Raw genomic sequence first — 23,749 nt, 5'->3', positions numbered from 1 at the left:
AAATGCCACAAAGACTAATAGTTTAAAACCCCCAAAAAGCTGAAATTGCAGATTTACAAGCATGCACACAACGCATCACAATGAGACATGCTGTGAGCTTGTAGATCGGCTATTTATTGCTACTTTAAGCGAGCAGACAACGCAGTGGTAAATGAATACTATCTGCAACACAATGTTTCAGGAATATAGTTGAATAACTGTATAGAAAGGTTGTAAAACAATTATTAAACAGTGTCGTACCAGTAAGGTATCCAGTCACTTGTTTGTCCAGACTGTTGAATTGCTGTCTGTATGAGTCTAGATGCCTGGGGGACAGCCACCGGGAGGCAAAGAGGACAGCATACCGGGAGACAAAGAGTTGAGGTGGAGCTGGAAGACATGGACAGTAGAAAATAAGACTAAATACACAAAAATGAAACCCTGTTAATTTCCCATCAGGCACACTGTTCAATCCTTAGCTCTTGTCAATACTTTTCATTGATTCAATATTTATAAATGCAACAGAAAGACTAATAGTTTAAAACCCCCAAAAAGCTGAAATAGCAGATTTACAAGCATGCACACAACGCAATGAGACATGCTGTGAGCTTGTAGACCGGCTATTTATTGTTACTTTTGTGCAGACACTGTAGTATTGGTGACAAAACATCAAACGTTGAAATATGGAGATATGAGGTTTCTGCCCAACAGCAACGATGTATATATGAAATTATGAATACATTGTGTGTGTTTTTTACGGTTGTTACCTCCTGGAACCCAGGTCAAGCAGTGGTGAGGCTTTATTGTTGGCAGCAGCAGGGAAGGAGAATCAAACAGAGAAGGAGCCAGACATTGATGCCTACAGAGTCTACAGACAAATATGCAGACATGCACATGATCAGACAAAGCAACATACATTTTTATACAGGACTTTAGTCCATAAATAGTCAAATACCTAATCTTGCGATCACAGTCACACGGACAGATGCAAAGATACAGTCTAGTCTACTATTATTTTGTAATGGAAGTGAGCGACATGAAGATACAGCCAATGTTTGTAGCTTTGTATCTTTTGCATCTGCCAGTGTGATTGCAGCATAAGAAGTTGGCTAGTAGTAGGCTAGTACATAAAATGCCTTAATGATACTGGACTTACAGGCTATAGTTGACAATGTCCACTCTGTCTGATGTTGGCTCTTGGCTGCAGTGATTTATTCAACAGTCTACAAAACAAACATTAACCAACATTAAACTGTATACTTTACACCGTATACTTTAAAAACATAAATGTGGAAATATAGCTCATCTACAAGCTCACAAGCAGGCTTGAGTTTTTAGAATGATTACTTTTGCTAACAGACATTTAGCACTGATCTAAATGCATTTCGTTACATGCAGTTTATAATTCCAATGATTGTGTTGGATGACAATGTCCACATGTAATTGCACTGTCTGACCCTGCCTGCAGATTTATTCACCGCATTCTACCGCAAACTACGCAGCTGCGTAGAGGCCCCAAGAGTTCTCCCTGAAAAATGTTTAATATCGCAGCCCCGCCAGCCCGTTCCGCCTATTGCGGTCGGTTAGGGGGGGCTCCGACGGCCCATGGCGTCGCTTCCTCAGCGTCACTTCTTCATGATCCTCCCCCGTTAAGCGACGCCCGGTCGCGGCCGTCCGTCCCGTCGTGGGCTCCCCTGTTGGTCTATGTCCCCCTTAGCAAAAGTAATATTTCTAAAAGCTCAAGCCTATAGCCTATACTGCTGGTCTACGTAAAACATGAACCGCACGCAGGCACCGCAAAACAACAAGCTTATCGTCTAACGTTTACTGTATAGATGAAGCATGTTTAGTTTAGTATTACAGCATAGAATTCAACATAATAAATAAGCCCGCGTTTATAGCGGCCATTTTGATAGTTCTTTCAGTGAGCCATACATACAATCGTAAGTCAAATGAACTACAATTACCATGCAGCCCTGAGCCCTTCACGTTCGGCGCGAACTTTCCCTCGCAAATAATGTGTAGGCTATTCTATGCATTTTAACATGATATTGTGTATATGTACATGGCTGAAACATGTGTAGTTTATGTGTATAGTGTCGACGACCACAGGCGTTACGTTATGGTGGGGCTGAATGAAAATTAGCATGCACTCTTTAGTCTTGACAGTTGTTAGTTTTGCTAGCCCTATACGAGCGTCATGTAAACCATGGCTTTAGTCCGGTCCAAAAAAAAAGTATGAAGACACGGTCAACATTTAATTAACATTTGATAGCTGGCTACTTACCATGAAGGAGAACTTCTCTTGTAACTTCACTTGCGTGGCGCGGCTCAGCTGCTGCTTCTGCTGTAAATTTTGTAATGGCTGCCAGCCTGCCACTCGGGATGACTCGTATCGGTCCGGCTTTCATCGCTGTTATGAACTCTGGCCAATAAGAGGCAGGTAGGCGTGTCTAATGGGTATCTTAGATCATTTCAACCCAATATTATTAGTAGATACCGTATCTACTAATAATATTGGGTAGGAATGAGTAATAATTACATTTCTTCAAACTGATCTGTATGATTACTCCATTCTCAAATATTATGATGGAAACTTACTGAGACTTGTATATATATTTGACCAATATTACCAGTTTGGCATATACTCATTTATTTTCATGAAATTAACTAAAACAATAGATGTACATTTAACTCACAAATAACAGTTGGATTTTTACTCAATAATTATTGTATATCCAACTAAAAGGATCCCATAAGTGATATTCACAGATTTTATTAAGCTAATATACCTTTTTTTAATAGTCGTACTTACAAGGCGATTGTTTTACTTTTTTGAGTGTAGTTCAGAAAACATTGAACTTCTGGTTGTCTCTGCAGTGAAAAAGTTTAACTTTTTTCAATGTTCCCGCAACACTTTTGCTGGCTCTGCCTCTGCCTAACTCCTCGCTGTACCTCACCACTTTCTCTGAAGGAGGAAAAGGAATACCACTGTTGTGAAATGGGTGTCAGTCTTTCACAGCAAATAGTAAAGACTGATGACAGGGACCAACTGTAGTTTGTGAAAATGCCCTTCTGTGTTTGACCCTCTCACCTCTGTGGTTCATGGAATAATACCATCCTCTTTTACTGTGCATATTCTCCTTTGATGAGCACTGTAAATACAGTCTATAAGCTGCCCGTTGCATCGTGAAGCAGTTCAAAGGAATGATTCGGCAGGCGTCAACCCTGCTAAAGCCATGAAGGCTATATAGGTTTGTCACCGCTGCCCTTGTTTGCAGTTGCAGAGTGTAAATATATGGCATGCTGCAGCAGGATCTATGGCAAGGCTGAATTAAGTCTGACAAATGGAAACCGTCGATAATAAAATTTCCCCATGGCACCATAAGTCTTCGGTGCTCAGGGGTTTAAATATAGCCAGGAGGCAGGAAAGGTCAGTTTTACATGGGAGCAAGAGGCGATGGGAAATGGCACAAGATCTGCTAAGCTTGATTTATACTTTTAGCGCGCAGGTGTTGCATGCAGAACATTGTCGATTTAAGAGCCCACAATGTGTCATGAATGTTACAAGTTGTGAGCTTGTAGATCTGCTGTTTTGCTAGCACTCCAGTATAAATTAAGCATTAGCCATGTCTTGCATGTCAAATGGCAGCTTGTCAAATTGCTTTTTATGAATTATCAGGGGAAGAAAATCTAGTCTTTGTTTAGTAACAAGAATACGATACTGTATGTGGTACATCTTGGAAAGACATCTGAGTAAACATGTAACATGCTCAATCATTTTATTCTCCCGTCTGGTATTCATTTAAATACCATATCATTAACCCCCCCAGCCCCTCCTTCACACTCTCATAATATGTGTTTTCATTCCGAAAGAATGCATTATTTGTTATGCATTGGAGCACAACTGCACAACAGCCCAATTTTCTTTTTTGCCCAGAACAGAGGTATGCATAAATAATTAAAATGACAACCAAACTGATTTCATAATCACAACAATGTATACTACCATGTCCATGAGCCATATCACAGCACAGACTTGCATAACATGTAAAAATGCTGTGAATGAACAGATGCCTGTTTGTGTTTGAAGACAAATAAAGCGAGTGGTTTCATCAAGCAAACAATGATGTCATAGAGCCTATGGTAGCCATTATCTTAAATGGCCGACAAAAAAACATGCAGTAATCCTGGTCTCTATACTGCCTGGTCAGCTGTGGTGCCTGATGGAGGGGAAAGGAACTGGTTGGAATAATGTGTTCCTTCCACTCGCTACGTCCAACTGGGGAAACCAACCCTGTCAGGTGATAAGAAGCGACCTGCTCACGCCTCATGCATTGAAGGAAGCATGAGCTCAGGTCGGGGCTCTCCACAGGTTGGCAGCGGGAGAGAGTGCCCAGGATTACAGCTTAGGCAATTGGCATAAAATAAAAATCACACCCGTGCGAAGTGAAGGGCGCTTTGTGTTGCCACAAATTTATGTCATATTTGGCGGACATTTTACCTAATTTCTCCTTTCATTGTCAATGGCAAATATGAGATGTGTGGGGACAAGATTTACGTCATAATTGGCAGATATTTGACCTAATTTCTCCTTTCATTGTCAATGGCAAATATGAGACCTGTGGGGACAAGATTTACGTCATATTTGGCGGACATTTGACCTAATTTCTCCTTTCATCGTCAATGGCAAATATTGAGATGTGTGGGGACAAAAGCTGTATATAGAAAAATAAATGAACACTCAGACTTTTGCTGTGCCACACCAACAAAACTTGCAGGAGATATACTGGCACAAATACAAGCATGCACAAACAATATACGAGTTATTATGTTAGATGTGCACATCTGTCAAATAAGGGAATCAAACATAAATACACCCCCCCAACTAGGGTTGTCCTGATCCGATCACGTGAATCGGGGCCGATCACGTCATTTTCAAATGATCGGAATCGGATCGGGAGCATATTGATATTAGGGACATCCCTAATATCAATATTATATCCATATCATGATATTAGACTTGATATTGTCTGTGATTTGGGATATTGTACTATTGTGATATGGCATAAGTGTTCTATAAAAAATATTTAAAAAAAACTGATCGAGACATCCCTACCCCCCAATGTACGTATGTTCTAATAATCCCCCTGCTTTATCCAAGTTGCAGATTTTAATAGCATCTGTGAATATATCTTTTTTCACACAACAGGAATAATGATTTGAAATGTGTGGAATATATTCCATGATGGTTTTTATGGCTAGAGCCATCAAAACAGTGAAGAATGTGGCATAAATTACTAACATGATAGTGAATTTAGTGTTATGGTTCAATGTGGAATAAAGAACAAACATGATACTGAAGTGATGTACTGTATGTAGAATTTAACATCACTTTGACTTCCAGACAGTGAAAAATTGTCATATCTATAACGGAAATATGTCTCCCCCCCCCAGCTACGAACATGAAATATCTTGAGGAAATGGAAATACTGCATCAAGGACAAGAGTGAAATAATACAATGAAATGCAAGGACTTCTTTTCACCCTCTGACTTCGACTGACAACACCTTGAAATTTAGATAAATGGAAAGTATGGCGTGTGTGTGTCTGTGTGCGTGCGTGCGTGCATGCGTGCGTGCGTGTGTGCGTGCGTGCGCTTTGAGTACATGCAGTGGTGAGATTCAAGCATGAATCACTAGCATTTGCTAGTGGGGGGAAAAATAAAATAACTGCATGCAATGATATACTGTCACAAGGAAAAGCATCAAAAATACATGATAGAATCATAGGGAACAGATCAATGAAAGATTTTGTATTCATCTTTTTGCATTTTTGTGATCTACAGCTAAACCAAGATTTTTATATTTTGCAAGGTATTGATTTGGGATGAAATGTAAATATTTTATTACATTGCAGTAAGCTAATCAACCCAAAATACATTTCAGAAGGTTTAACCAGTCTTAAACCCCACCATCCATATTGTGGGGGAAACTTTGGCAGAAAATAACAGATCTACAAGGTCACAATGCATCACATTGTGACCTTGTAGAAGATATTTAGTGTTGAGAGATACAGAACAGATGCTGTACTAGTATAGAGCCCTGAGGGACTCCACTCAACAATGCATGCGGTTTAAATGGTGTCTGGTCAAATAAAAAATACTTTTCAATGCTTTTCACTGTGTTTCAAGCGTGCACAGCCCATCAGCAAGCGCCATGGTGTTGCTGATTATGGTAATTGACCCGCGGGCTGACCTGTCAAACGATGTAACCAACCAACCAAACAGGACCAGGACTCTGTCAGGGTGAATGTGATATTCAGACACCATCAGCCGTGTCCATGTCATCCCCACTGCTCTGCCTTCATGCCCCGGCTAACGGCAAGCTCCACTGTGGCCATCAAGCATGTTGAATGTGCGTTGCATCAGCAATTGCTATTGGCCTGGGAGTGTTGCCTTCACGGAAAGGTGCTCCAGTGCTGCCTACGTTTGCATCGGTGTTGCACTGCATCCGATGGTTGCGTCCAATCTAAGATATCGGCAAGGTTTGCTTTTTGTAATGGCAAGAACATACATCCACTCACATCTAGTGAGTGAGAATAACTAAGCTGATTCCTTTTGGGAACGATGTCCGATAAGACGCATGTAATACCTGTTGTCAGAGTATTTTGTGCTGTACCATTATCATAGTACTTGGAGGTCACTCTATGACGTCATGGATCTCCATATACATGGTCATAAAAGGGACAGACAGACAAATACAGAGAATTTGGATTTTCAGTTCTGGACAACTGCTGGTATCTATCTAATAATTTAGCGGACGCTCGCTCGCTGTCTAAATCACTCGGTTGCTTTCTGCGCCATCTCACAGCGCCACGACGCACGGACCGCCTCACGGAACCTAGCGCCGCACAGCCCTGTCCTCCAACCTCAATCTGCCCAGCATTACACATGCCAAACATTTTAACATTCATCTTAATTACATTAATTTGCGTAAAAAAACAACATCTCCCCGCAAATCACGTGTCACCAGTGAAATGCATGTTGGGACGGACACAGATTAATACTGGGACACACTTTTCCACGCAACAGACCCACACAGGGTAAACAACTCGGACCCTGATACTACTAGCTACTCTTGCATCAGTCGACATAACTTCTTCTTCTTTCCAACGCGCGGGTTGCGTGGCACAGGCACCTGAAAGCCAGCTCTGACAGTTGGACGGGGGCATGTTAACGTGAACGAATATATTCAATAACTTCCATTCATAGGCAGAATATCACCACCAAATTTACGTCACACATCAATGGTGTACTTGGGGTATGATTGTACTACAGCATTTACTTGCAAAATAAAATTTCCTACTTTTGTGCCCAACCCAACTTCCCAAGACCATCTGTCACATTACGACACTGAACATCATTTGCTGTTCATATATTCAGAATGGGTAAGGACTAGTATAACCAAATTGACAGTCCTCGGTCCTCGGTGTTACACAGCACAGTCGACTGGTCGAATGGTGCTTGAGTTACACACACACACACACACACACACACACACCACACACCACACACACCACACACACACACACAGTTGTCTAGGGCGGTGGTTCCCAAACTTTTCAGGCCGAGACCAAAAAGACAGATTAGACCCAAACTGAAAATAGCAGATCTAGTGATAGTAAAGAGACTTTGATTAATACTACTTTCCCCACTTTTATTTTGTACACTCTAAGGGCTCTAGCATATGCCATGATATTGAGCAGTCCTCTCTTAAAGGCAATGCATGTGGCACGGTGATTGGTTTCATTATTGTAACATCCAAACCAAAGCTATCCTATGATTTAGGCTGGCCGGGGTACAGAATAGCAATCCTCTTACACAATGCTAAATACCCAAATTACGGATTTAATGCCTCTGACACAAGATAGGGCCCTAAGTGGTAAATTAACTTTGAAGATTTTACTACAGTATGTAATTGAATTGCGGTGCTACAATAATAATAATAATAATAAAACTTTATTTGTATAGCACCTTTCATGACATGAAATGCAGCTCAAAGTGCTTTACAGAACAATGGAGAATAAAAGAAAATAAACTGCCTCCCCCTGGCCAGCCGGGGCGCCTGATGGAGGGGAAAGGAACTGGTTGGAATAACGTGTTCCTTCCACGTGCTACGTCCAACCAGGGAAACTCCCCCCTGTCAGGTGTAAAGGAGCAACTTGGACACTCAAGCGTGAAGGAAGCATGAGTTAAGTCCGTTGCTCTCCCCAGGTTGGCGGAGGGTGTGTAGAGCCCAGGATCTAGGATTAGATGATTGACACAGGGGTGAAAAATGGGTTACAATATCGTGGGATAAAAAATATATAAAAAAAAAAAGAGAGAATAAAAGAAAAGCAAGGCAACGACATTAAAAAACAAGCAGTAATGCAATACAGTGAGGACAAAAAATAAAAGGTCAATTAAAAGCAGTTGTAGAAGTGGGTCTTGAGCTGAGCTTTAAAAATGTCTACAGAGGCTGCCTGACGAAGGTACAGTGGGAGCTTGTTCCATGCCATACAATGGTGTATTACTGCCCTCTGTACTTTCTATTTGACAGTTCTATTTGACAGTTAGTTATAATATTTATATTTTTCTTTCCAATACTGTCCAATACTGTTCACACAGTATATTCCATCAGCTAAATAAAAACTTGATTATCTACGAGGGGTGAGTATGAATTTGTGACGAACCTCTAGAGGTACTGGTTTTAGAAGACAACTGTAATTTGCTCCTTTTCTACTCACTTACGTGAATTAGTTTTGTGCTCTGTATGTAAATAGAACCAGCATGCGTCATAAAAATTATGTTTATTAATACCACTAGCAGCACTCTATGTGGACAAATTAAGCTACAGCTACTTATGCATAATCAATGAATATTGCGCCTCTCCCGATGCTCTCCATTAAAACAAGCACTCCGAATGTACCCAATGGAGCAAGTACAGGTAGAACATCAAATTGACGCAAATTGACTTATATTGTGATGCAACGCAATGTTCTCGGTGGAGCTGGCAGCCTGGCACATAAGTAATGTTATTCACATCATCACATGACACACGACAGTGACGACAGCATGGGTTCTAATTCAACTCGCTACACTTGTGGATGTACTCCATGCAGCCTAGTTCACCTACTAATTATCTGTAACAGGCTGTGTTGCAATCAGGTCTGATGCCAAAACAACCAGGCTCAGCAGCAGATGAAAATGAAAGAAAGAGAGCAAGAGAAGAGATGGCTGAATCTCTGACTTCAGTACTAAGACTTGGAGGAGGAGGCCTGACAAGGTGCTGTCTAAAACCTCTGACCTCTGACAAGGTGCTGTCTAAAACCTCTGACCTCTGACAAGGTGCTGTCTAAAACCTCTGACCTCTGACAAGGTGCTGTCTAAAACCTCTGACCTCTGGAGGAGGAGGCCTAACAAGCTGCTGTCTAAAACCTCTGACCTCTGAAGTACAGTAACTGAGACTTGGAGGAGAAGGCCTGACAAGGTGCTGTCTAAAACCTCTGACCTCTGAAGTACAGTATGGAGGAGGCCTGACAAGGTGCTGTCTAAAACCTCTGACCTCTGAAGTACAGTATGGAGGAGGCCTGACAAGGTGCTGTCTGAGACCTCTGACCTCTGAAGTACAGTATGGAGGAGGCCTGACAAGGTGCTGTCTAAGACCTCTGACCTCTGAAGTACAGTATGGAGGAGGCCTGACAAGGTGCTGTCTGAGACCTCTGACCTCTGAAGTACAGTATGGAGGAGGCCTGACAAGGTGCTGTCTAAGACCTCTGACCTCTGAAGTACAGTATGGAGGAGGCCTGACAAGGTGCTGTCTAAAACCTCTGACCTCTGAAGTACAGTATGGAGGAGGCCTGACAAGGTGCTGTCTAAAACCTCTGACCTCTGAAGTACAGTATGGAGGAGGCCTGACAAGGTGCTGTCTAAGACCTCTGACCTCTGAAGTACAGTATGGAGGAGGCCTGACAAGGTGCTGTCTGAGACCTCTGACCTCTGAAGTACAGTAAAGCAGTTGACTCAGAGAATGGTTTGGAGACATTGTCCTTCTGTGCGTCCTTCACAAATGCAGTCAGTCGATCAGGCACCAACAAATAGAAACCATTGTGTAAAGGGCCTCACGCTATTTAATCATTCACATAGGTTACTCCTGTGGCCTTTAACAGTCTTTCAAATATTTTGTAATATGAAAAATACTCTCAAAAAGAAAAAAGATTAATAATTTTTTTCTCTCTCTACCCCCATCTCATGTGGTTTATCACACACACACACGCAAACGCAGCACAAACACACGCAGTACAAACACACGCACACACTCTTTCCAGAAACTATGCTGGCATGGTCTGCCACCTTTCAGATATAGATGTGTACATCTCATCCTACGTGCCATTACTTTTCAGTTTCATGTACAATTGAGTCAAGCAGTGTAGCCATAATGTCAATGACATTGCAGAGCTTACTTCCTTTCGCGAAGGTCTCGCAAAGTGAGTGTGTGTGTTCCCACGAAAATCCAACATTATGTTTCAAATTGCCCACTTTTCCTGGTGATAAAACATACTTTGTGGATTACAAAGACATTTAAATGACAGAAATCTGAGAGAAAGATGGAGAGTAGAAGAGGAGAAAAACGAGCACTCTCAGTTTGAATATGCAGTTTACCGGGTGCACGGCTCACAAACTACGAAGTAAGAAAGAAATAGCCAGCACTCCAAAGTCCTTCAGGTACTTTGAATTCATCATGCACGGACAAACAGGAAAACAACAAAGACGCGTTTCGGCATCAAGCCTTCCTCAGCGTGTATCAGAAAGATGGAGAGAGCTAGACAATGCATGTGTTTGAGAGTGCAGCATGAGCCAAGACAATGCACTGTACAACTTGAGATCACTTCCTGGCAGAGATTTACCTTGATTTGGCGGATTACAATCTGGTTCTTGACACCGAGTCTTTCACCAACTCCTAACAAAAACACGTCAGTCAGTCAGTCAATCACTTTCCTCCAGAATATCCCCCTGTAAAGCTCTTCAACATCTTCTGACATGTGAATTACACTTCAGATCTACAAGCTATATGTATGAATCATCCTTTACAATTTCTTCAAAATGTAGTTTGTTTTATGCTTTTCAGGCAGGAGAAGCCTAATTTCACCGGTCGGCTGCTCCCTTTGGGAATAACGCAGTCTAAAGAATCAGCCACCTTACCCCAGGTGGTTCAGCTCCCGCTAAGAATAGCCTTCCTCGATAGGAGCAGGTTAGCGCTATTGAATTTAGGCCTTGAGGAGGTTATAGAAAGACAGATTCAAATGTCAGGGAGAATAAACAGATAGGGGGCGGGAGGCGTGGGGGGTTGGGTTAGGTAATAGAGTCAGTGGTGGCAGTTCAGTTCTAGCAGATGTCTCTGGAGGGAGGTCTGTAATTGAAACCGGCTCTATTGTCCCATTATCAGAGCCATTGTGTCAGTGTGACACTCTCGTTTAATCTCCCTTCCACTGATGTGATAGGGCCTCAGTGTCCACTCCACACCCACACTGGGGCTCGGAAAATGAGAAAGAATGAGACATAAATAATGATATAGAAAGAGAGGGGGAAAGAGAGGAACGAGAGAAATGGAGTTGAGAGAAAGATAGAAGATAAAAGGGAAAGTGTGAGAGAGATGACGCAGTGTGACTGTGTGTGTGTGTGTGTGTGTGTGTGTGTGTGTGTGTGTGTGTGTGTGTGTGTGTGAGTGGACATTGCCAGGCCAATATCTTTACTTCTGTATCTTATAGATCCAGTCCAGCATTGTATCTCCTTTGTTCCACTGACATAAGAGTCACGTCATACACCTAGAATGTGCATGCAAAATTTCACAGAAATCGCACGCTGTGTTCATGATTTGAGGCATTTTGTTCAAAACGGACCAATTCTGCAAACTTTCGAAGGCAATACCAATTGGGATGGAATATGGAAAATAGGACCATTCCGTGTTGATCACATGACTATAGGGATACTGTGTACCGATTTGCGTTATGTGTGGAGGAAATCTGTACGAGTAATATAAAAAAATCACACCTGTGTGAACCAAGTGGTGCAACTCCCCTCTCTCCCCCCTCCTCTCTCTCTCTCGATTAGCTTTATTATGGATATCAATCCAAGTTGGATTCGCGTCCAGCAGGTGGCAGCCATGTCACATACTTCTCTCGTTCCAATTTCACGCATGCGCACACCACTCGTGCTCACACATAGGTACAGGTAAACGTTGCACCACTCGTTGCACCACTCAAAAATAATGTGTTTAGCAAAAATCGGCCTCATGGTGGTGCTAACATGCCGGAAATTTGGGGGCAGAGGTTCGGAATTGGCATCCAGGGAGTGTGTTATGCAGTTTGGCATCATCTGTGCCGGAGATTAGCTGTACACAGACGGATGGACAGGGTGCAAAACATACAGTACATCCCCATGCCTTCGGCCTGGTGGAGGCAAGAGATGAAGAGAGATGTGTTGCAAGGGAGTTGGAGAAGATGAATAAGTTGCAAAATGCAGCCTGGTGGAACAGTTAAGTTGGGACCACAACACTCTGAGAGCAGCCTCATGCAAACTCCAACACGACTTCTATTTGCAAGGTGGAAAAATAATCAAATTTGAGGCTCCAGTGGTGCTTGAAGCACCCTGAAACTGTGCTGTTCCCATACTCCTCCACCTGGAACAGAACTATAGCAGGCAGGCAGGCACCACACCCACAAGACACGCACACAGTACATGTACGCAGACTACGCACACACACAAACTTAGGCATACAAATACTCAAACAGTACACAATACATGCAGGCACACAAGTACACCTACACAAAAATGTCTGCAGCTGTTTTAATTAATTGTGTGAATTGAAATTGTATTTTAAATTGTATTGTATCTCTTCGACACTCTAAATGAGGGCAACCTCAATGTCCTTTCGAGAATAAATAAAGGTCTGAATGAATGAGAATTACCAAGTGCATAGGCACACTAAGAGCAGGCACATAAATGTAGATGCCGCAGTAAATTTGACCAGTCAGTCAGTCTGCAAACTGACTGGTGGGCTAGTCAATTTGAGAAACAAATGACACTGATAGGAGGAGTCTTGTTTTGTTCAACAAGGCAGGTTGCCTTGTTGAAACAAAATGAGCCTTCAGCCTCGTGAGGAGGCCCTGAGAAGGAATGATATTGTGAGCGACTGACCATGGCGAACAGCCAATGGCCTCGTGCGTTGATTGCCATGCCGTCCCATTTGGCAAGCCGTGGTGGACGTAATCGTTTAGTACCCATTCCGAAATAATTGGAAAATTGATCCAAGCATGATTGGTTGAAACAAAACAAGAGCTCCTCCTCCCATCAGTTAGTCAAATTCACAAACCCACCAGTCAGTATGCAAACTCGCTTCATTTCTCAGATTGACTGTAACATAATATGTTACAGTCAATCTGATATTATAGGCCTGAATTGGAAGGGAGAGATATAGACTGAGGGGGGGGGGGGGGTGGATATGATATGATATGATAATTATGATATAGTACTTTATTGTCAGTTCACACTGAAATTTGTCTTGCGACACAGCAGCCAAGTATGCAGAACACATACTGTATACACACATTTGACATAACACAAAGAACAAGACAATTTACATACATGACAAGAGCAATATCCACCGCTTAGATTATCCTGTGGCTACTACAACTCCTGATTAAGCCTCAAGGTCGACTGGTGGACAAAGGACCTCTTTAGTCTGACCTTATTGTATGCTGGTACACCATATCTCCTTCCTGAAGGTAGCAACCTATATTCTCCATACAACACATGCTTAGTATTAGAGGTGACATTTCTTGCTAACCTTAGGATGCTGTTATCATACGTGGATGTATAAGGTTTCTGAAGTTGTTGTCCAACAATCTTTGAACAAATGTTCAGTTGTTGCAGCAGTTGTGACTTTATATTAGGGCTGCAGACAAACATCCATACCAGGTGGTACTACAGTACTGAAGAACACTCATAATAACACAAGTGAAAAACAAAAGAAGAATCCGTCTACTAGCATCGAAGGATCTTAAACGGCGAAGGAAGTAGATTCTTTGCATTGTTTTCTTACACACTGAATCAATCTGATCTTTCCATGACAATAGATGGTCTATTACTACTCCTAGGTATTTGTACGAACATACCTGGTTGATCGGTTCACCATGAATAGTAATGGGGGATCTGTGTATCTCTGGTGGTGTACCAAAAACAATCTCTTCTGTCTTTTTGTGTTAATGATGAGAGCGTTTTTATCACTCCATTCAGCAACCTTATTGTCTCCACCAGGCCGAAGGCATGTGGGGAGAGTATGTTTTGCACTCCGTCCGTCCGTCCGTCCGTCCGTCCGTCCGTGAACAGCTAATCTCGGCCACCGTTAACCCGGTCGATGCCATATTTTGCACACACACTCCCTGGATGCCAACCATGAACCTCTGCCCCAAACTTTCCAGAACGGCCTGTTATAGCGCCACCAGGAGGCCGCTTTGTGCAAAACAAGTTTTTCGATGCCATATTTTGCACACACACTCCCTGGATGCCAACCATGAACCTCTGCCCCAAACTTTCCAGAACGGCCTGTTATAGCGCCACCAGGAGGCCGCTTTGTGCAAAACAAGTTTTTGCACAGTACACCTACAGATTTTGTCCAAACATCACGCAAATTGGTACACAGTCTCTCTAGAGCCATTCAACGAAACGGGTCTTTCAGATTTATCAGACTCCATCCTGATTGGTTAAGATTGGCTTCCAAAGTTCACAGGAGTGCTCAGTTTCAAACAAAATGCTGCAAATCATGAACACATCGCGTGATTTCCGTGAAATTGTGCACCCACATTCCCACTAGGCCGAGGACGAAATGCCACATGAACAATTTCAACTCAGCCTCAAGGTGGCGCTATAACTGGCCGAAAAGTGTTTTTACCTCTAACTGCACGGATCTGTGGATAACCTGGTGGAGACCTGTGCCCGGAAGGGCACTTTTTCTAGTTTACTCTGTGTTGGTGCAGTCCAGGATCACTGGAACTATCTAGGAGAGAAATCAAAACTGTATCATCTGAGTATTTTAGAATGTATTGGTCTGGTGTGTCAGTGCGACATTCAGACAGGCATTCCTCAATACGACAACTGTCAGTATAAAGGGTGAAAAGTACAGCTGAGCTCTCACAACCCTGGGGAGCACGAGCACCAACATTAATAGTTAATGCTGATGAGAAGGTTGTGTTCACTTTCATCCTTTGTACTCTGTTAGTAAGACAAGAAGCATACCAGTGAATTAAGTATGGGTTCAGTTCCAACTGTACCATTTTTGACACTAGACTGTATCAGACTGTATTGTGTTGAAAGCTGAAGAAAAGTCTAAGAATAGCACTCTTGCATTATTTGACTTATCTAGGTGTTTTGTAATTAAGTGGACCAGTGTCACAACCGCATCCTCTGTACCGCAACCCTACCGAATTGTGTGTGTGTCTACAGAGGTTTGGAATATTGGTTACCACACTGTAGCCAGCTCAGATGCAAAGTTTTTGAGGAGAAAAGCACTGCATTCATCTGGCCCATTAGCTTTCCTTGTGTTAGTACACTGAAACACTTTCCTTACATCCTCTTCAGTGATGGTAATTCTGTCTGAGGGGGCAGGTGTTACAGCCTTCAGTATTTCAGTACACTTTGAGGAATTGTCCAATGAAAATGTGCCAATTTTGCCTGCCTCATTTTCGTTTTTAATGTATTACATTTTTTATATCTTTTGTCACATATGATTTCTTTGTTTGGATAGATTGTTATCTCCTTTGTAGGAACAACCAGCTGTACACAAAAATGTATATAATCATTTGTAACTGTGGTAATTTCATCCAATGAACCATCTCTGAACGTGTCCCAATCAGTCCAGTCCAAGCATGCTTGTAGTTGTTCCTTGTTTTCATCTGTCCATGTCCTAACTACCTTCTTCTCTGGCTTCCCTCTTTTTAATTTGGATTTATAGACTGGATTCATGCACACAACATTGTGGTCAGATGTCTCTATCGGTGGCCCAATCTTGGCTACATATGCATTTGGAATTTTTACATAGCACATAGAATATTATTTTTCCTTGTCGCATCCTTGACGTATTGTTCAAATCCCGGCAACACAGTGTCCAGATAACACTGGTTTAAGTCTCCAAGCACGACTGCTGGTGCGTCGGGGTACTGCAGTTGGAGCTCATGCACACAGTCAGCAATGGTCTTTGCTGCTTGTGCAGCTCTTCCTGGCCCTTTTGGGGGCACATAAACAACAAACAGCAGAACGCATCCAAATTTGCGGGGTAGGTAGAAAGGTCTTAACATCATGCCCAGGATCTCTACATTGGGATCGTCGCATATCCTCACTTTTATTGAGTAGGATCGACACCAGAGATCATTAATGTACACGCATACACCGCCGTATCCGCCTCCTCCACCTCTGTCTAGGCGCACCAGAGTGAATCCGGGGACTTCATACAGTGAGTCTGTAGGGACAGTAGCGATGCAGTTATTCAAGATTTTTTTATTGTTACATCTCATAAACTAGTAGAAGTACACACAGTCATTATTTGCTTTTGGGTCCTTGTAAACAACAACAGTGGGTGCTTGAACATCTGTCAGGATCTGTGGCTATAGCAATGGCCGTGTTTTTGACGCACTACAGTATGTGAGATTAATGTAATTGAATATTGCATTTCTTTGTTTGGATGAAATTTTGATCAAAGTGTTCATTATAGGCATCTTCAACCCAGTGCCACTAGTATCCTCGTTCAATAAAGTTTCTCGTCCGATTTTTGTATGACCGAAAAAAACTTTTTTCAAAGCCTTCAGATGAAAACTGCTTGCATGTGGAAGAGTGTTTCCATCTATCCCATTTTTATACAAAGAGGTGCTTTCATATCCACATGCCCACTTTGTTCAGTTAGTTATTTCACTTCCTACAAATAAACAGAATATCATCCACACAACTCTGTGTGTGATTTAAAGATGATTCATGCCATCATTATGGCATTGGGTTACAGATAAAATTCTTCAAACTATCCCGTATATAAATAAACAAGCAAGCTTGGTGCATTCCGTTTTGCTGTAGTCTGAAGATCAACCCTAAATATGAATAGGCTACTCTTTCACAACTTCCAGTGGCAAAGGGCTACAGGAAAAGCTGAACGTAGTTAAGTCCACTAATGGATTTGTTTTCTTTTTTTGTTTGTTATGTAGGCTATACAAACATCTCTGCCTAATGCTTTGAAAGACAAAGAGAGCTCAAAACACTTCACATACGTACATAGCTATACGGCAGTTCAGATAAATACGGTAGATAGATAGATCTTATTAAAGCTTCTAAATATACCGCCATCAAATCAAAATGAGACCCCCAGTGCCCTGTGTCTTTTTCTTTCTGCACTGCTCTTCTCAAGTAGCATTTTGGTTAGCTGTGTGAAGATGATAATACATCAAAGGGATTGAATCAATTCCAGTTGCAAACGCCTTTTAGTCCGAGGACAACTGGCAGAGGAGGAAACAGAAGAAGCCTTTTAGTCCGAGGACAACTGGCAGAGGAGGAAACAGAAGAAGCCTTGGCTGCAGAAGTAATAGCCGGCGAAACCCATGTGAAATTTCACTAAGCTGTGAGGGAATTTCATTTCACAGGCCGAGGGGGGCCCGTCAGAAGTGTATTAGCCTGGGCCACTCTTGACATGTAAGCGCCCCAGAGGTGAGAGCCTCTTGTTAGCCCTGCGTGGTGAGATGGGAGACCCCAATGGTGAGAGCATGAAACCTAATCTACCGGCTAGCATGAAACACCAGCATCTGTTCTTTGAGTTGGAATGGATTAGTATGGATCAACTGTACTTAAGTCAAAACAAACCATCAAAACGCTCCATACCTGAAGTCATCATTATACTATTATTGCGACTGCAAGTCGCATTTACTATGAAAACGGGCATTTCCCATTGGTCCTTCAAGCACCCATATGTGGCCATGGTCGACACCACGTGACATCACATGACATCATTGGGATCTCCATATATGGGCATGTAGTCGCGATGTAGACGACATCGCCAGGGGCCCTCCCCCATTTATACTGTAAAAATCACACCCGTGCGACCAGGAATGCACCCAGGGGGCCGAAACGGTTGAGAAATTACAGAGTTACCGTGTGGGGGTCCCTAGGGGGTCCCTCTACTGTATTGTACTGTACTGTCACACCCGAAATCCTTATATATACAGTTAATATGTGCGCGTGTGTATGTGTGTGTTAGGCTGCGCAACAGTGACACTTGGTGGTGAAAACCAACCGAACGCTGTTTTCGTGCTCGGACACAGCCAGCCAGGGACCCAGGGACACACATAGCTCCGCAATGGACACTCCAAAAATAAAGCAGCAGACAGACTGTTGGGTCACCGTTTTCAAATGAGTCCGCCTAATGGTGCGTTCACAGTGCACACGGGCAGATGTTAAAGATGCAGTCAACCATTCATTGTCAATGGTAGCCAGCAACATGACGTTGCAAAGACGCAATGAAGCATGTAGCTGCTCCAAATCAATTCACAACGCGTCTCTGCATCTGCCCATGTGAATGCAACATATCAGTCCATCAGCCTCCCCCCAACTTCTGTTTTGCATTCGCCAAATTAGTCAAAGCCTATGTAGCTTGCTGCTTAGCAGAAATGGAAATTTGAAAATATACCGTATATGAAAGAAAAATATTTAGTTGTGAATGGAATTGACAGACGAAGATTATGGAAGAATTGTCAGGCTTGAGAGACGACATTGCCATGGATACCTCATAATACAGTATGAGTAGGCCATTTGAGTGCAAAAACAGTTAGGTAGACGACCACAGTTTTGAGGAAACACCCAAACTTGTGCAAATAAAACTGAGGAAACTGTAGCCCAAAATAATGTATGGTAAGGCCATTAGTATTTCTATATCCTACAGAGGAATATCCATTCCAAGATGAGAGAGTATCTCGGTTGAGGGTTGCAGTGGTGGGATGGGGGGGTGTTGCGCAAAGAAATGCCTCCTCAGAGGCCAATACCCAATGGACTTTTTCAATTCAGCCTGTCCAGAAAGAAAGAGAGAGATAGCGACAGCAGGAGAAAAAGGCATAAACTCCCCCTGAAACACTGTCAAATAAAAGGCAGACAGGAATGAGAATAATAGTGATAAATGTCACTGATGTGTGTAGCTGGCTCTGTGGCTTCTGAGCCTCATGCTTATGCAAGGAGATATACTATGTGTTATGTAGTGGCCACAGGGGAGAAAGTCTGAGCTCCTTAAGATTGAAGCCGCATGCACAGTCTACAGACAGAAAGAGAAGACTAGCTTAATGTGTTTTTTGAAACAATATAATCAATAGCTGCCAACAACAATAACAGAAAAGGTTTTACAATTAGATTAATTCATTTCAGGAGTTCACAACTTCACACAATAGTCTATTCTGTGTACTGCAAATGATCATCACAGCCTTGCTAGCCGGCAAAAGCCCGGTATTTCTAAAAGGTATGTTAATCAGGATATATTTTCTTTAAAAACATATTTACACTGACAGCCAAGTATACTACCTTTACATGTTGCTACAGTAGGTAACATTGGTCACAAATTCCGATTTATGCACAAGTGACTATTTACGTACAAAAAAGTATATCTTTAAGTGACAAACATGGCCTTATACCTGACAGCAATGAAAGCCTGTAATCGTATGTGTGTACCTCCATTATCTCGAAGGTCATGAAGACCCTTGAGCACAGAGGCTCTTGATGTGAGAACCTGACATTAACTTGTCAATGTGACACTGTTGAAGACTATCAACACTAATCAAACACATTTCATATGACAGCTTTAACCTGAGCTGACTTTGAGTAGTGTTAGATTGGACTGTATGCGTGTGCGTGTGTGCATGTGCGCGCATGCGTGCACTGTGCATGCGTGCATGCACACGCGTGCCTGTGCGTGAGCGTAAACGCTCCAGTATTGTGTGGGAAAGAAGAATCTTGTCTTTCACTGCTGCCGTTTCTAACATGAACGCTGCAATAACAGGCTGCTGATATGATGCACTCAAGCAGGCTACAGTATCCCTCAAACTGCCATCATTTCCTTCCAGATACTAAACTAATACCTTTGATTTATGTCGTGTCAGCCAACATTAATTTTGAGCACTGTGACAGAGTTGAATAAAAATAGAAGAAATACTAAATGGTTGTGTCAAAAGAAGCACCCTGTTGTAAAGGGTGCATATGAGAAATACAAAGATTGCAGCAGAACGTATTTTTCAGTAAATGTCATGCATTAATCGTTAAGCATAAGCACGTTTAATGTCTTGAGATGTAGAAACTGTTCCGAAACACAAACAGAACTCTAAGGACATCAGCTGCTTTATTGAGTTTAGCCAGCACACTTTATAAACACAGTTATTAAACTAGGATAAGAAAAAGGCCCAAATCATTCAGGCATTACACCAAGGACATAAGAAGGAGCTTGCAGGTAAAGTAGGCCACGTAATTTACAGTATTATGTGTGGCAATATTAATTTGGTGAAACCTTTGCAATTATTTTGTAATTATACTTGAAGTACATTATTGAATTCAGCTTATTTTGTCTGCGTCAACATGGGAGTATAATGAATCACTGGTACAGCACATTGAACTAAAGTAAAATCAAAGCAGACATTGTAACTATTGGTATCGATTGTTGTTTTATACAGTGGCATGCACAGACATTTAGAGGGGCAGGTGCTCAAGTGAAAAAAGGGCACCTTGTGCAGCGCGTGGAACCAGGCGGTTGCCTTAATAGTGTGATATTTTGGGGCCTAAATATATTAGAAGCTTTTTATCAAGAATTGATCAATGTCCCCGTGGTCCACATAATGTACACTGTACACTGTACAAACGGGCACATTTGTCCAGAGGGAAAAGGGCAGGGGGTGCTCTAGCGCCCCCTAGTGTCTATCTGTGCACGCCACTGGTTTTATACATTGTGTGAGATGGCCTACTTATCACACTGTGTATCACTGTGGTTAAAAAAGCAACAGGTGTTGTTTAATGTGATTTCAAATTGTACTTTCAAGTGTACTTCCAACTGAACAAGTAGGGTGGCCACACACCTAATTAACATTCATCTAATTCCCGTAGGACACAAAAGATTTCCCAATTAGATTAAAAATGACTTACAGTTAAACCCACTTTTAATATGCATCAGATTATTTTTAAATTAATAATTTATTCTTCACCCGTTTCTAGCACGACACATAGAGAAAGGGCTGAGAGCTATTTATTATACGATTATAATGAACTGTGGGCACAAACTAAAGGCTTCTGCAGCGAGCGTGTATCAAACCCAAGAATGTGATCACATTTCCTATTAGCCTAACAGGATCTGCAGTGTTCATCAGCTAAAATACTGTCAGCTCCCACACACTTGTTTTCTTACTGAAACCTTTCTCTCTCTGCCCAAGTCATGCACACAGACACACAGGACTAAATCCACAAGAAGAGAGAAATGTAATTGTCTGGCTGACTCTTTAAATATAGTCATATAATTAGCACAAATCCACTCACTCATTACTCAGGCAGCTGACATTTGACATTGTTCACTCTCCATCCTTGGTTAAAGTAAAATACAGCCCTACTGTTTTCAGGATTCATCTGTATTCATGAAGATGAAATTTGGAGAGAGCTATACCATATACTTTGCTCAGCATTAGACTACCATGAGCTAGAGGAGTTGGAATACAGCAGATAAATGTTATCATTTAATGTGCTACAGCAAGACAGTAGAGAGACGCTATTGTATACGATTGGGTTAGCTAAACGTTCATTTTGTATGAGATACAGTGCTAGAGAATGTAAGGAGAGAAGGGGAACAATTTCAAAGCCTGTCACGATGGGATTATGCCATCGTTATTTTGGTCACACAGCCTTTACTGTACATAATGGGTACAGTCTGCATTTCGACCTACAGTAAAGCTAAATAAATAAATACATCTAAAATAAAAACATTTAACTTCCCAGACGACAAAATCTCATCTTTGAATCAATGAAGTGATCCTTGCCAACAATTATTTAATTTGAACTAAATGCTTTTCAAGTACGCAGTGCCTTTAGAGTCCATCAGCTGAAGTGGACTCGATGGTGTAATGGATCCATATTAATGATACTGTAGCCATCATCAATCGTGACCTCGGACCTCATCTGATTCAGTACTGCTTCCCCTATAAGACCCACTATCCGTCACATGTGATATCTATTCAGATAATATACTGCAATATACTAAATTGGCCATTTCGCCAATTGCAACACTCCATCTTCTTCACATCAAAAGCATCTCAACTCCAGGATGTCCCACCAGGGATGACCAGAAGCGATATTTGGAATGTATAACCTGTCCATACACTAGGGGGCAGCAGACACTGAGACCTGGGGCAGTGCTCCCAACTGTTGTTGATGTTTGTGCAGAATAAGATGGGCCCGTCCTCCAGCCCAGCCCAGCCCAGCCCTCCCGGTGATCTATGAGTAATATGGTGTGACGGGGAGAGCGTTCCGTGCACCTGCAGCAAGCAGTGACACTGGGAGAGACTGTCCTGCTCAAAGATCAACAACACAAATGGCTCCTTGCAGCTCTGCCGCAGTTGGCATGGCAACGGGACCTGGGGAGCACACAAGGACCATTGACCGGAGGGGGCCCGGGGTGTCAGATCAATGGCACTCTATCACAACCTCGTCTTTAGCCCCCTGTAGACTGCAAGGGGGGGCGGGGATGGGGCGCGATGGGGTGATGATATAGTTCACAACTTTCTCATACATTCTGCGGTTCCCTGAGATAGGCATGCTAATGGGCAGTGGTTCTCAACCTTTCCTGGATCAGGGCCCACTTGAAAAACTCGAAAGTAATCAAGGCCCACACATCTGACCACTCAGTTGCTGTGTTAAGTGGTCAAATGGGTGGACCGCTGGCATTGTCAGAGCATACATGTTCTTAATGATCAAGCAATCGACTGGGTTCACGCTTTGATCAGTGGAACTAATGTAGTATACTTTATTACCATAATTATTTTGTAAAATATCAATGTTATTTTATCATTGAAAATGTTGTTTCTTTTGCCAGTTATTTGGGGGCCCACTTGCAATATCCTCATGGCCTACAGGGTGAGAATTACTGGTAAAGGAAACGATAGGAACATATGGTTACACTTTTTTCCAGCATGTTTTTCCCCAATTAGGTCATTGGCAAACAAGGCAGCAACGCAGCCAGGTGTGTAATTTGCCAACAGAGACCTGCACCAGCATCTTATGAAAAATAATACAGAGGACGAGATGGAGGGCATGTACTGTTAAAGTGTCTGGATTCACACAAGACCTTTTAAAAGTACAGTCAACATTGCATGGGCATGTAGTGTATATCTGTAGTGTATAACTATAGTAGCAAAAGAAAATAATTTAAAAAAGATCTACAAAAGAAAAAAATATCTAAAAAAGATCTACAAGATATGTCACAATGCACCACTTTTGAGCTGGTAGATCTGCTAATCAAGCCCATGTTCACACCAAATACTGTCTAATGCTGTATGTTTTATTTTTTCTTATTAGCATAGGTCACAGTCACTTACAGTCGTTTACTGTACTGTATGTACACTACAGTACCCAGAACCTTGACAATTTCTCCCATTCATCCCCAAAATAGTTTTGTATGGCATTTGTAGC

General features: G+C 42.2%; 1 protein-coding gene and 1 long non-coding RNA gene across 2 annotated transcripts in view; both read right to left on the bottom strand.

Annotated features, from left to right (window-relative positions):
* Nucleotides 1-23,749, bottom strand: part of LOC310872060 (transmembrane protein 132C) — a 198,609-nt gene that overhangs the window by 56,050 nt on the left and 118,810 nt on the right. The gene's annotated exons all lie outside the window — the stretch shown is intronic.
* LOC310872063 lies at nt 334-2,333 on the bottom strand. Its single transcript, XR_014570346.1, has 4 exons — nt 2,267-2,333; nt 1,136-1,202; nt 747-847; nt 334-369 (listed from the first exon to the last, which is right to left on the bottom strand). It is a non-coding gene; the product is annotated as an uncharacterized lncRNA (long non-coding RNA).

Source organism: Protomyctophum parallelum, assembly GCF_964188405.1.
Source record: "Protomyctophum parallelum genome assembly, chromosome: 15".
Lineage (NCBI taxonomy): Eukaryota > Metazoa > Chordata > Actinopteri > Myctophiformes > Myctophidae > Protomyctophum > Protomyctophum parallelum.
Note: the sequence above shows the minus strand (reverse complement) of the source record. Positions and strands in the feature narration are given on the sequence as shown.